Source organism: Aotus nancymaae, unplaced genomic scaffold (assembly GCF_030222135.1).
Source record: "Aotus nancymaae isolate 86718 unplaced genomic scaffold, 86718_ANA_hifiasm-v0.15.2.pri h1tg000040l, whole genome shotgun sequence".
In the NCBI taxonomy this organism is placed as follows: Eukaryota; Metazoa; Chordata; class Mammalia; order Primates; family Aotidae; genus Aotus; species Aotus nancymaae.
The window spans coordinates 113,352,416-113,366,278 of record NW_026988454.1 but is presented as its reverse complement, the minus strand read 5'-3'; positions in this window follow the sequence as shown (position 1 = coordinate 113,366,278).

Sequence of the window (13,863 nt, the reverse complement as noted above, 5' to 3'; positions counted from 1 at the left end):
GTTACATACTAAGTATGACTGTACTATGAAAAATGCTTGCCATGATGGATATTTGAGAAATTTCTTTTTGAGTTAGTATATGTAAGCAATGGTCCAATACATATTTAATCTCTCAAATAAACCACACTAAGGAAAGAGTCCTATAATATGTGGCAATCATCATATTCCTGTTATAGTTAATCAGCTTTCTGACAATCTGCGGGAATTAAATGTTGCAAAGCTGTAATACATTATCAGCAATCCCTCATAGCTTAGTCTTATATTAACACCTCACTTTCTCCCCTTTAAAAGTCATTTTTATTATCAACATGATTCCTTCCTTGTGACGTAAGATTTTTTCTTTTTTGTTACTTTTCTGATTATTTTTATGGATAAGACTTCCAATTTCTTCAACTCTATGATTCTTATAAAAATAAATCTCATTTATTCTGGTTTTTAATCTTAAGAATAACCATAGCTGTTATTCTAAGATACTGTTTCTTTTCTTCTTTCTATTTTGTTCTTGTTTTTGAGATAGAGTCTCGCTCTGGCACCCTGGCTAGAGTGCAATTGCAGTGGCAGGATCCTGACTCACTGCAACCTCTGTCTCCCAGGTTCAAGCGATTCTCCTGCCTGTTTCCTGAGTAGCTGGGACTATAGGCACCCACCATCAGGCCCAGCTAATTTTTGTATTATTAGTAGAGATGAGGTTTCACCATATTGGCCAGGCTGGTCTCAAATTTCTGACCTTGTGATCTGCCTGCCTTGGCCTCCCAAAGTGCTGGGATTACAAGCTTGAGCCACCACAGCTGGCCTATGATACTATTTCTAAGCGTAGTATTTTAGGTTTTGATAAATAACTCAAGCTATACAGAGAACATTCAGGTGGATTAAAAGTGAAGACATAAGAAGAAACAGGCCAAATACAGTATTTTTTTTCTTATTAGCAGACTTGTCCTTCAGGAATGGCTAGTAAATCACAGATAAAATTTTCAAAATCACTTTGTGACTTTCTGGGAAAGAATCATTGGAGAAAAGCACTAAGATTACTCATTAAAATTATTCTACTCAGGTCTGTGGAATGAATAAATGATGTGTAAATCCATTTGGTTTAAAGTTTCAAAATCTTAGCTCCAGCTACAATCAGAATGTGTCATAACTACAAATAATTGCTAAATTTACCCTTTATTTAAGAGATGACCAAAGAATGGTTCAGCATTAATAAGTCATTTTTCCCAGAGGCCTCCATTGGCTACAGTTGAGAAGTTCTGACTCAGACATCATGAGCTATTTTAATGCACAACACCACAAAGTACAGCTGACACTCTACCAGATCTTGTAGTTTATAAAGAAAGTATCTTATTCTTTATATTCTTTTATCCGGAATACTCTACAGCAAATCAAGAACCTAAGAGATGGAAAATGGAATTTCAAGGTGTAAAGAATTCTTAAAATTGTATGTTGCCTGGGCATTTATTTTGAATACACATTTTACTTTCTCACACCAAGGCTCAGTCACCATCAGCACAGTTTCCAGTTCTACACCACACTCAAATGACTCAAGCCCAAGATAAGACATTTAAGTTGGCATAGGCAAATAAATGCCTGAGTGGCTCCTTACAGAAAGGGTGGGAAAAAAGGGAGCCCATTCTGCCAGGGAGAAGAAATGACTCTTAAGTTACCACTGAGTCCTCACTACACTCTAGTTCTTTAGAAGGCTACCCCAGGCCAGGTTTTCCCTGGAACAGCGGGGTGGAAGAATCATCAATGAGAAGAGTCAAACTTTGTAAAATATTTGAAGGGATTTATTCTGAGCCAAATATGAGTGACCTCTCAGGAGGTTCTGAGAACATGTCCCAGGTGGTCGGGGCACAGCTTGGTTTTATACCTTTTAGAGAGACATGATAGGTCAATCAAATACATTTAATAAATACATAGATTTGGTCCAAAAATGCAGGGCAATTCAAAGTGGGGACTTCCAGGCTATAGGTGAATTTAACATTTTCTGGTTGACCATTGGTCAAGTTTCTCTAAAGACCTTGGATTGATAGGAAGGGAATGTTCAGGTTAAGATAAAAGACTGTGGAGACCAAGGTTCTTTTGAAGTCTTATAGTGGCTGTCCTTAGAGACAATATATGACAAATGTTTTCTATTCAGATCTTAATGGAGATTCTTTGCAGATGCAAATTTTCCCCCCACAAAGAACAGCTTTGTAGAGCCATTTCAAAATGTGGCAGAGAAACATGTTTTGGGTTAAAATAATTAGATTTTTTTCCTTGTCTCATAATGTTATGCCAGAGTCAGGTTGAAAAGTAAGTCATGATATATAAGGTTAAATAAAACCCATCTAATGAGAATTTATGATTTGTAGGGCATGACTCCCCAGACCCCTTAGATATGAATTTGGGCAAGATAAAAAAACAGAGTTTAGTCTTCAAGGGCGTACAAGGTTGGCTCTCCTAGCACCAGAATGATGGTCAGACAGGAATAAACTGATCAGGGGTCAGAAAAGAGCCACAAAATTATCTACCAGTATAAGTTTTCCATGTGAGGGTCCCTCTATCTCAGGCAGGACAACTAGGCATAAGGCCATCCACCAGGTAAAAAAAAATAAACTAAAAGCTCTTGTGAAAGACATGCTGTAAACATCCACATCCAGCTCTCATTTATTTACCATTAGAACAGGGTTGCTAGCGACCATGTTGCTCTGGTATTAGAACCCCAAGTGAGCTGGGGGCTCTCAAAACACAGAGCTGTTGACGTTACAAGTGTCCTGAGAAGTTAGCCCTTCATTTTTATCTTCTGATGCTCAGCAAGATATCTTCCATTCATTAAGGTGGTTTTCTAGAAAACAAGGTCACTTAATTCAGATGTAAAGTGATAAACTTATTTTTAGATACACTCATTCCAAAGAACTGGGTTTTGTTTGAAAATGAATTTGCCCAAGTTTGAAAAAAAAATTGTTTAATTATTGTTGTTTTGGATTTCTTTTGTATCTGAGACAGCTAGAGAAATAACAATGATTTATTTTTCATTCTGCAGAATATGTTGCATATTCATTTAATAAGTTGACCTCAAATTCTTCATGAAAAAAGAGCCCAAATTGGATTGGGACCATGTTTTCAATTTTTGTATCACTGCTTCTCTCAAGAAAGATCACATGGTAACATTTATTGACTAAATATTTATTTACTATTCTTCACATATGCTAGACACTCTTTAGTCCTGGACATATGATAATACAGTAAATGAGTCTCAATCTTTACCAAGAGAATTTTTACTGTGCTTGCAGAAAAGGAAAACATGAATAAGGCACATAACACAGGCAAACACATTATTTTCTTTTTAATTATGATACTGATGATCTTCTAACACTCCTAAACCTGTAAGGAATTCAGAATCACTTGCTTCTGGCAAGGAAAAAGATGGGACTGACATCAAATTATGTTTTGCTTGGTTTCTACTAGCTGTAGGTTAGAGACTACAAATTTGATCTTTGCCAAGTGAAAGCCTCAGAGGAAGAGACTGCTTCTGAGTACTCTACCTAGTAAGAGTGAAAGTAAACATATTTAATTAGGTAGGCTAATTTCCCTCTAGTTAGAGAAGTCTCTAATTAACAATTGACTCATAATTGTTTTCGTCATTTGCAAATTAAAGGGCAAGAATTAGGATGTGATTAATAAATAAAGCCAGTGACTTGTCTTAGTGTCAAGGACAATACCTGCCACTATCTGTTCAAACAACTTAGAGGCTACTCTCATGTCACTTTCACTGTCTCTGGAAGGTTGGGAGTGGAATGAGAAATAGCATTTTTGTTATGGATTAAAAGGCCAATGCAAAAACAATGTTTTCATCTGAATGAGGGTTTGAGCCCTTAATTTCACCTTTAAGGAGTGCAGTGGCACAATCTCAGCTCATTGCAACCTCTGTCTCCTGGGTTCAAGCAATTCTCTTGCCGCAGACTCCCGAGTAGCTGGGACTATAGGTGTGCACCACCATGTCCAACTAATTGTTTGTATTTTTAGTAGAGATGGGGTTTCACCATATTGGCCAGGCTGGTCTCGAATTCCTGACCTTGAGATCCGCCCACCTTGGCCTTCCAAAGTGCTGGGATTACAGGCATGAACCACTGTGCCCAGACAACCTTTTGCTTTCATAAAGCCTTTTTGTTGATTTACTAGAAGTTTTCTGTGGCCCTAATCTATGACAGATGCAAAGCCTTAAACAATGAATAGGGCACAATCCTTGCCTTCAGGGATTAATGGGCAGAGAACAAAGAACAGGGTTAGAGTGCATGCCATTTATGTGTTGTGTGAGCTAGCTTTGGTCACCTTTTCAATTCTAAATGTATCACGTCAAGTTTGTGAATAGGAAAATAGTGTCATTCCATCTCTGAAAATTATTTTCTTAAATCCGTAATTACTAGAAACTATAAATGCACAATTTACAGAATTCTCATGTACAACACATGTATCAATATAGGATGATTCGTATCTTACGCCTGCTCTGGCCTATAAAGATGTAACATTTTAAATATTATAATATTTTTATTGGACATAAATTTAGTAAAATTAAAAGATAGAATTATTTTGTGTCACTCTGTAATCTACTGCTGTTAAGTGTGTGGGATGAAAGAAAATATGCCTGGGCTCTGGAACAGAAATAAATCATGGTGAATAATCTCAAGCCATCTCTTATTGGTTGTGTAAACAGAGGAAGAGCATTTAATTCTAGCTCTAAAATGAGATAAATACATATTTTAGAGGAGAGACTAGTAATATGTATTAAATAATGTTGTGGCAATTAATCTCGTAATATAAATCTGTTTACTGGTAGACATCTTGGGTATGTATTAAATAGATACATATTAAAATATCTAAAACAGTAAAGTAGCAATAATAAGGGTAAGTTTAGGTTGAAATATCCACACATATTATTTCAGCCATGTATTTTGGTCAAATACAGTTTTTGTTCATTTGGAGTCAAGAAAACGAATTAATGCATACCTGAGCTAGCCTTGTCATCTCCCAGGAGGCAGTAAGCTTAAATTTTTCTTAGGTGGGGTCTGACAACTCATGTGCTCTGGCGTTTTCTCTTCTTGAAAGAAGACACAGATAGTATGCTGAAGAGTGTCTACTTCAATAGTTCTTTCCTTGTGTGTATACAAATCAAAAAAAGGAAACAGTAATATAAATACAACTACAAAGGGTCTATAAATAATGTCTTCCCTAGATAGTCATTTATCATACGACAGTGATTGGCTGTGATGTTTTCCAGTTATATAGTCTTTCGAGTTTAGAATCTGGCTGTCATTTAAACAATAACTGATTTGAAACATTATTTAATAATATAGAAGTAAGAAATTTGTCCAAAAACAGGCAGGGGTGTAATTCATCCAACCGTGAGTAACTCAATGATGTACACTCCATAGTTGAGCCAATTAATATTGATCCAAGTGCATTTAATCTGACTGTAGCAATGCCAGCAATCCAATTAAGCTCAAGATTCCATAAAAGCTACATTTTATTAATCAAATGACATTTAAAGATGCTTTATTTTGTTCTTTACTTTCTTTTTAAGGATGAACAGATTAGAAACTTGGAGGTTTTCCAGTAATTCAAAATATTCAATGTCAAATGAATTGTTATCTATTGATTTTTTAAGAAGATTTAAAATCAACTACAGCAAAACATTTTAGAACTCACTTTGAAATAATTAAACACTATAAATAATTTGCTCTAAAGAAACAATTAAAAATGAATGTATATTTAAATTAATACACAATAAGCCTAGTGAATCTCAAAAATATATTTAAAGTCTAGAGATTATATTTAATCTTTTAGCTTACATTCAAACAATGATTGAAGCTTATAATGTAGCTTACATTGTAAAGAAAAGTGACACAAACATTCAACTGTATAGTACATATTCTAATATAATATGTATTATATATATATAACATAAATATATATAATATATATAACATAAATATATAAAAATATATTTAAATATATATGAATATAACATAAATATATAAATATATAACACAAATATATATAAATATAAATATATATAACATAAATATATATAACATATATATGTTTATATATAAATATATATGTAGTATATAATATATTTATATTATATAATAGTATATAATATAAATATTATTATATTATATATAATATAAATATATTATATAAAATATATTACTAATATATTATAATATATATTGTATAATATAAATATATTATATAAAATACACATTTATTATTAAATATAATATTAAATATTATTAAATATAGTATATTTATTATATAATACACGTAATACATAATATGTAATATATACGCATTTAATATACATATTGCAGCCATGCTGCAAAATATTTTGCATGAGTAATCTTCATCCTTTGGAGTTACCAAAAGTAAAGAAATAGCCCCACAAAGATGAGTATCTATTTGTTTAAATTGCTGAGATCATAAAACAGTAATGATATTAAACTGAGAAAATGTCTTCATTAATATAAAACTTTAAGAAACTTTCAAGACCTAAGTCTCAGTCCCATGGCTGCTTGAATATTTTCACGTTTTATTCATATCTTTCGATATAACTTTATTTTCCTTTATTCAATTGATGGCATATTACATTGACTAATTATCAAATTTTAACAAAAGTTGACATTCCTGGAATAAAACCAAAAACTAGGTTTTAATTTCATTTGTTTTCTCTACTACTTGTTTTCTCTATTATTGATTTCCCTGATATCTTTGTTATTTCTTTTCTTTTACTTACATTAGGTTTAATTTGCTCTTCTATTTTTAGCTCTTTATGGTAGATGCTGAGAAAAGAAAAATAGCTCTGAGCAGTCTGAGCTATATGAAGTATGCAAAACTTATTAAGCCCAGAAAGACATGAGTATGGGACTTCAGTCACAGCACCACTTCCACACACCCACATGCGGGGTGGAGGTGGGGTGAAGAAGGATGAAGAGGTGTTGGGAAGGGGAATTGTTTAAAGGCATTCTGCTCCTAACTAGCTGCCTCATCCATTATCTTCATGTTCCTGGAGTTTGTGATACAAAGACCAATGTATAACCAAACAATAGCCTATATTATTTTAATGGCAATTCTTGGCAAACAACTTAGAAACTGCCTCTCCTTTTTTCCTTAAAACCCACTTGTAATTGCTGCTAATTGGAGTGTACATTTATTGCATTTTGAATATCTGCTCCCTGGCAGCCATTCTCAAGCTTTAGACTAGAATAAACTCTATACTTAATCATATTTTCTAAATCTCATTATTTAAGGTTGACATTTTGGCAGCCGTGAAGGGAACTAAAGCCCAGCTTCAGTAATCCCCACTGACACGACAATCAAAACCTTGGTACCTCACACCTATAATCCCAGGATTTTAGGAGTCTGAGGCAGGCAGATCACTTGAGCTCAGGAGTTTGAGACGAGCTTGGCCAACATGGTGAAACCCCACCTCTACTAGAAATACAAAAATTAGCCAGGTGGTGCATGCCTATAGTTCCAGCTACTTAGGAGGCTGAGGCAGGAGAATTGCTTGAACCGAGGAGGTGGAGGTTGCAGTGAGCCAAGATTGCACCACTGCACTCCAGCCTGGGAGACAAAGTGAGACTTCACCTCAAAACAACAACAACAAAACACCTCGGTACTAGCACAAATGGCTATTTCACTCAACCTCATGGGAGTTGGCAGGGATTTCTGGAAAGGCCTCTCTTGGGATCGGAATCCAGCTGGCTTAGTTGAGAATTAAGACATTATTTAAGGCTGGGCGTAGTGGCACATGCTTGTAATCTCACTATTTTGGGAGGCTGAGGGGGTGGATCACTTGAGTTTGAGACCAGCCTGGGCAACATGGCAAAACTTTGTTTCGGGAAAAAAAAAAAAATCTGGTTCTGTAGTTTCAGCTACCCAGGGGTTGATGAGGTGAGAGGATTGCTTGAGCTCAGGAGTTTGAGGATAGCTTGACCTCAGAAATTTGAGGCTGCAGTGAGCCGAGATTATGCCACTGCACTCCAGCTTGGGAAACAGGGTGAGATGCTGTTTTTTTAAAAAAAAATCTATTTAAGCTATACACAGTTCTACTTGATGGAGTTAAAATAAAGCTATACTGAAAGGTAGAACTTCTCTAGAGATTCTGATTATTGCAGATTTGAAATTTTCACTTTTCTCTGAGGTTAAAGTTTTGTTTGTCCTTCTCGTTAAGAAGAGTTTGCAACCTTTCCTCTTACTCAAAATTTGGTCAAGGAAAAACACAGTTTTTCTCTCTAAAAAGAGCAAATAAATGTTTATGGCTTAAGTGTTAGCAGCAGTGAATTATATAGATCTGCAGTAATGTCAATTCATCCCACCTCCTCAGAAGAAACTTGACTGAGGGGCATAAAGCAGAGAGGGAGGAACTAAGGAGAGTTTTAGAGCAGGAGTCAGTTTGTTAAAAAAAGTCTAAAGCAGGAATGAAAGGAAGTAAAGTACACTTCGAAGAGGGCCTAGCAGGCGACTTGAGAGACCAAGTGTGTGGTTTGACCTTTGATTTGCATTCTTCCAGGGTCTACATCTCTCTTCTCCGTTGATTCCTCAAGTTAAAATCTTTTAAATACTCAAACTGCCTGCTTTGGCTCTCCATCTGGATTTACAGAAGCACTCCAACCTTGGTCTAGTGGCTAAGGTTCTATGCCTTCGTGGCTGTAGTCCATGTTGATTGCTGGTTTGTTTTAAATTATTTGCATTAACTGTTGACCTGTTGGGGTACTCATTTGTTATTGACCCGTTTTCTTTCCATGGACAGCTTCTGATTTCTTATTTTTTTCTATTTGTGGGGAATATAGGACTTTTGGGCCTTCATGCACAAGTGCTCTGCTGAGAAGTTGAGATCCTAGAAAATACGGCCTGACAGAAATGTGGGCTGTATTTCATTTGTGGCTAGCAAGACTTAGAGCTGTCTTAGATGTGGTTCTGGATCTTGTGAAGACTGCTTTGCATCTCTTTGGAGATGCCCATATGGAAGCCATAGGCTCTTGACCCCCTAAATGTTTGCTAAGAAAATCACTGACATGAGGCCAATTAATTAATAGGAGAAAATGCATAAAAATTTATTTAACATGTATACATAGGAACTTTCAGAATGAAGACTGAAATTTCCAATGAGTTACAGAAACTTATATACCATCCTGAGACTACAATAAAGAATGCAGACTCAGAGCATGGCTGGAAATTGGTAAATCAGGTTTAGAGGAAACATTACAGGAAAGGGGTCCCGATCCAGATTGCAGGAAAGAATTCTTGGCTCTTGCATAAGAAAGAATTCAGGGAGAGTCTGCAGCACAAAGTAAAAGCAAGCTTATTAAGAGAGTAAAGTAGTGAAAGAACAGCTAATCCATAGACAGAGTAGGGCATTGCTGAAAGTAAGAGGAGAGACGCGTCTACCCTAGGTACAATGCTTATATATATGTATATGATTAAAAAAAAAAGATCTTGGGGAGATGTGCTCTGCTACAGGAGCTTGTGATAAAGGATTAATTTTCTTAATTACTATAATTTGCAAGAATCAATATTATCTGTAAAGCAAAATTAAGAATGCCTTTGTTCTGATATTGGGATATCTGGACACTCCCAGTCTGGGTCTGTTTAATAAACATTATTAATTTGTCCCCTTAACCATAAACATCTAGAGGCTAGAAATGCCTCACTTTCTGGGAATGCGGCCCAGCAAGTCTCAGTCTCAATTTCCTAGTCCTCACTAAAAATGGAGTTGCTCTGGTTTGAATGCCTCTGACAGAAAGACAGGTTAAGAGAAAGGAAGAAGCTTGGCTTCAAAAAATGGCTTTGTTATATAGATAAAGCCTCCCTCAGAGAGAATAGATGGTAAATGTTTCTTTTCAAACTTTAAAGGTGTCAGATTCTCAAACTCTATGGGATCAAGGGAAAAGCATATAAAGGAGAGGGGACCATGGCTGCATTGATGGAGATTTTCTACAGACACAAATTTTCTCCGTTTAGGACAGCTTTGCAAGGCTACTTCTGCATGATGGCCAAGTGGCAGCAATTGAAAAAATGTGTCAAAGAAATATATTTTAGGATAAAATATTTTAATTCTTTCATCTAGTTAATCTTTGGTTAAGATATAACCTTGAGTGAGGCTAATTGGCTTTGATGAGTCACTTGAAAAGATACCTTTGATTTAAAACACAAAAAGTTGGATAAACTGTTTATCAAAGATAAGCTCTCAGATGAAGCGAGCTTGCTTCTTTTTCAGAATTCCATGCTGAGTTCAGATATAGAAAATGATTTCTTTGCTATTCATTAAAGGGTCCCATCCTGAAGTTAATATAATAATAATAATAATACAACTAAATTGAAAATATTACCTATCTAACAACATTGGCCCCCAAAATAGGACTTACTGGCATTTATCTGGCAGTTTTGAAACTCTTTGTAAAAGAAATGCACATGTATAACGAAATTTTCCATTTGTAAGGCCATCATCTTCTCTGCAGGATGGGGAAGACATTGGCTTAAAGTTTATATAACTAATTTTACCTTTGTTTAAGTTTTTTTTTTTTTTGTACTTTGGGCTCTGGGGTACATGTGCACATCCTACATCCTGCAGGATTGTTGCATAGGTACATACATGCCATGGTTTGCTGTCTCCATCCCCACCTCCCCCTGTTGCCTACATCAGGCATTTCTCCTGGTGTTACCCCTCCTCATCCTCCCTGCCCCCCATCCCTCCCCTCCCCTCGCCTCTACCTACCCCCACCACCCCACCTAGCCCTACGAGTGATGTTCCCTTCCCTGTGCCCAAGTGTTCTCGTTGTTCATCACCTGCCTATGAGTGAAAACATGCCGTGTTTCGTTTTCTGTTCTTGTGTCAGTTTGCTTAGAATGATGGTTTCTAGATTCATCCATGTCTCTACAAAGGACACGAATTCATCATTTTTATGACTGCATAATATTCCATGTTGTATATGTGCCACATTTTCTTGGTCCAGTCTATCATTGATGGGCATTTGGGTTGGTTCCTTTTTCCTGGAAAACTTGTATTGACTGGGCCTACCCATATTAGCAGACATGGTGTTTAGATAGAAACTTTGTGCATTCGGGATGCAAATTTTTACCTAAGAGTCATTTCTTTAAAAGTGCAAATTTAGAGTTGCTTAGCTAACAGTTGTTTAAGTCTTGAGAGTCTAAAAGGAGGAAGTTATCTGAAAACTGACGAATAACCTTATAAAGCTCTCTTTCTGTGTGTCTTATGTCTGCATTTTTTATTTGTATGTTTGTTTGTGTTTCTCTGTTTTTTGAGACAGGGTCTTGCTCTGTTGCCCAAGCCCTCCAGAGTTGGCCTTGCTCAGTGTGGTTTTCGTATTGATGCTCAGTTTTTAGAAAAACTTATAAATAATTCCATTCTGATTTTAGCTAACTTGATTAAACACAAAATTTATTTCACAAGATAAATCTTCCATAAACTTTCTACAACATGCACGTGTTGAACCAACTTTGCATCTCAGGGAGAAAGCCTACTTGATCATGGTAAATTTGTTTTCTGATGTGCTGCTGGATTTGGTTTGCTGATTTTGGGGGGTGTATTTTTGCATCATGTTCAAGGATATTGGTCTAAAATTTTGTGGGGTTTTGTGTGTGTGTGTGTGTGTGTGTGTGCGCGCGCGCGCGTGTGATGTCTCTGACAGGATTTGATATCAGAATGACGCTGGCCTCATAAAATGAGTTGGGGAAGAGTCCCTCCTGTTTAGTTTTTTGGAATAATTTCCATAGGAATTGTAGCAGCTCTTTTTTATACATCTGGTAGAATTCAGCTGTGATTCCCTCTGGTCCTAGGCTTTTTATTACTGATTAAATTTTAGAAGTCTTTATTGGTCTGTATAGGGATTCAATTTCTTCCTAGTTCAGTCTTGGGAGGTGGTATATATCTGAGAATTTACCCATTTCATCTAGATTTTCTAGTTCGTGTACATAGAGGTGTTCATAGTAGTTGCTGAGTCTTCTTTTGATTTCTGTGGGGTCAAAGATAATGTCCCCTTTGTCATTTCTAATTTGTATCTTCTCTCATTTTTTTTCTTCATTAGTTTAGTTAGCAATCCTTCCATATTATTAATTTTAAAATATACAATTTCTGGATTCATTGATCTTTTGTATGTTTTTTCATGTCTCAATTTCAGGTCTGATTTCTGTTCTTGTCTTCTGTTGGCTTTGGAGTTGGTTTGCTCTTTCTTCTGTATTTCTACTAGTTGTTAGATTAAGTTGTCAATTTGAGACCTTTTTAAATTTTTGATGTGGATGTTTAGTGCTATAAACTTCCCTCTTTACACGAGCTGTGTCTCTGAGATTCTAGTATGTTATAACTTTGTTCTTATTAGTATCAAAGAACTTCTTAATTTCTGCCTTATTTTCATTAGTTACCTAAAAGTCATTCAGGAGCAGGTTGTTTAATTTTATGTAATTATATAGTTTGGATGATTTTCTTAGTATTGATTTCTGTTTTTATTGCACTGTGGTCCAAGTTGGGTTGGTATAATCTTAATTTTTAGAAAAAATTCTAAAGATTGTTTTGTTTGATTGTATGGTTGGTGTAAGAGTATGTGCCATGTGGCAATGAGAGGAAGGATATTCTCTTGGTTTTGGGTAGAGAGTTCTGTAGATGTCTATTAGGTTTCTTTGCTCAAGTGTTGAATTCAGATTCTGAATATCTTTGTTAATTTTCTGCCTTGATGATCTGTCTAATAATGTCAGTGGGCTGTTGAATTATCCCACTATTATTATGTTATTTTGTGTAAATTTAATTCTCTTTGTAGATTTCTAAGAATGTGCTTAATTATTCCTTGTGATCCTATGTTGGGTGCACATATATTTAGGATAGTAAAATTTTCTTGTTGAATTAAAACCCTTACCATTGTGTAATGCCCTTCTTCATTTTCTTTGACCTTTGTTGGTTTAAAGTCTGTTTTGTCTGCAATTAGGATAGCAACCCCTGCTTTTTTAAATTTCCTATTTGCTTAATAGAGTTTTCCCCATCCCTTGATTTTTAGCCTATGGGTGTCATTGCATGTCAGATGAGTCTCTCGAAGGTAGCATACTATTGAGCATTGCTTCTTAGTCCAGCCTGCCATTTTTGGCCTTTTAATTGGGGCATTTATCCCATTTACATTTAATATTAGTATCAATATGTTCAGATTTTATCCTATCATTGTATTATTAACTGGTTATAATGCAGACTTGTTTGTGTGATTACATTATAGTGTCACTGGTCTGTGTACTTAAACATGTTTTCATAGTGGCTGGTAATGATCTTTTCTTTCCACATTAGTGCTCCTTTCAGGACCTCTCATAAGGCAGATCTAGTTTTAATAAATTTCCTTAGCATTTGGTGAAAAGGATCTTATTTCTCCTTCACTGTGGAGCTTAGTTTGGCTGGATATAAAATTCTTCATTGCAATTATTCTCTTCAAGAGTGCTGAATATAGGCTTCCACTTTCTTCTGGCTTGTAGGGTTTCTGCAGAAAGAACTGCTCTTAGCCTAATGAATTTCCCTTTGTAGGTGACCTGCCTCTTCTTTCTAACTGCTTTTAGCAGTTCTTCTTTCATTGAGACTTTAAAGAATCTGATGATTACTTATGTGGGAATGGTCTTCTTTTGTAGTATCTTGCTGGTATTCTCTGAATTTCCTGAATTTAAAATTTAGCCTCTCTAGCAAAGTTGGGGATATTTTCATGGATGATATTCTGTAACATGTTTGCCATGATGCTTGTCTTCTCCCTGTCTCCTTCAGGGACACAAATGTGTCATAGATTGAGTCTCTTGTAATCTCATTTTTCTCAGAGATTTTGTTCTTTCTTTTTTATA